Source organism: Oratosquilla oratoria, chromosome 26 (genome assembly GCF_046742065.1).
Source record: "Oratosquilla oratoria isolate Oo_2021 chromosome 26, ASM4674206v1, whole genome shotgun sequence".
Taxonomy (NCBI): Eukaryota; Metazoa; Arthropoda; class Malacostraca; order Stomatopoda; family Squillidae; genus Oratosquilla; species Oratosquilla oratoria.
The window spans coordinates 25,476,255-25,478,364 of NC_134802.1; positions in this window are offsets into that span (position 1 = coordinate 25,476,255).

Consider the following 2,110-nt stretch of genomic DNA (forward strand, 5'->3'; position numbering starts at 1 on the left):
TTGTGCTTCTTCCCCACACACTCTCCCTACAGGACTTTACAATCTTCCACCTCTCGGATGTTACCTCTTCGGTACAGGAGAAAGTCGATTTGACTCTCTCTAGGGCCACTTCTACGAGTATACGTCCGATAGCTGTTTTTCGTGAAGAACGTGTTCAGGATTGCCATATCAAATGCTATTGTATAGTCCAACAAGCTTTCCCCTTCCTGGTTTCTCACTCCTATGCCTCTGCCTCCATGCACTCGCCGTATCCCTCCGTTGTCCAGCCATATGTGTCCATTTACGTCACCTCCAACGACACACCTCTCCTCCTGTGGGATCTCCCTCTACATTTTGGCTATTTCTCTCCAGAACGTGTCTTTCTTTGCTTCATCACACACACACACACATACACACAGACACACACACACACACACACACACACACACACACACACACACACACACACACACACACACACACACACACACACACACACACACACACACACACACACACACACACACACACACACACACACACACACACACACATATATATATATATATATATATATATAAGTATATATACTCGCAAGTATATATCATTGTGTTCATTACTTAATATACATATGTCTATGAGATTATGCACAAGTTCAAGACTTTTTATGTATGAAAACAAGAATAATGTAATTCAATTTTCTTGTTTACAGGAGACGAGGCTATAGAGCGGAAGTAGAATATGTAAGAGGCCTCAAACTTGCCAAGAGCATCTCAATACCAACATCATAGTCACATATAATTTCTCTCCAGACAGTTTACTTCAGATTACTTCGGATCACGGCTCCTTTGTGAATAGTTCCTTCCGGGTGTTCATACCTTGCGAAGTGATGAAAATGTGCTCTTGAGACCGGAGAGGAATAGGAGTGGACGGGGGATGAGAAAGGTGATTTTGCAGTTCCTGTTGACGTTCTAAGAAACTAAGAAATACGTAATCCTTATACGTGAAAGCAATTAAGAAAGTTGTTTTGAGAGGAAGAAAAAAAAATAAACTTTCATGCGCCCCAATTTTTTTAAGTGCATCTGTGATCACAGTGTTGTATAATATATCATATAGATTACGATTTCTTAGTTGACATATATTTGTCCTTCAAATTAAATGAACGAAATATGGCTTGTCGTATCCGTAGACTTATTCCAAATATCATAATTTAGTTATATTCTAGTTTGAATTTCCTTTGTTTATATATATATATATATATATATATATATATATATATACAAATATATATATATATATATATATATACACAAATTTATATATATATATACAAATATGTATATATATATATATATTTCTATTTAACTTTATTCTATTTCAATTTTTATTCTGTGGTTGTATCAAGTACGATAACTCTGAATCCAGACAAAATTGAACGTATGATCAGGGATTGAATGCAATGGATTCACTTGAATGAAAATACCACACAATATACAAAATACCACACGAGTTTAACAGTTACTCACGCAAAAAAAAAGACTAAAACCAAAAGCTGGGGACGAAAAAAAAGTGGGGAGAGAAACAGAAATAAGCTTTACGTGAGAAACAAACAAGGAGAGAGCGGAAGGTATGTGATGCACTGCTGCGCCAAATGTGATAAGACTTGTTTGTTATCCTTCACATCCACCGCCAGAGACCTTGTCCTGTCCTTTTTGTATTTATGTAAATATAATTTTCGTTGCTGAATATATGGCTTGTTTTTTTATACACGAGCTGGTAAATAATCTCTTTTCTTAACTTAAGAGAAGTAATGTGAGCATAGCTTTGCACAGGAAGGAAAATGTACGAATGTAACTTTTAATATATATGCACATATATAAGTAAAAAGAATGTTTTAGAGAAATTATTTGTAAAAGAAAAAAATTACAATGTTTTGCATTTTTCTAAATAATAATGGCAATTTTATTTAATCTACGTTCCACTTCATAGGAGGGAAAATTAAATTGAAAGATTATGTATATTAGCAGCCCAATATTTGAAAAAAATATATATATGTAATACATGGAACTTCAATTTTATTTTGACAGCCTGTAGTCGTACTAAGGGTGTTAGGATAGTTAACTGCATGTTT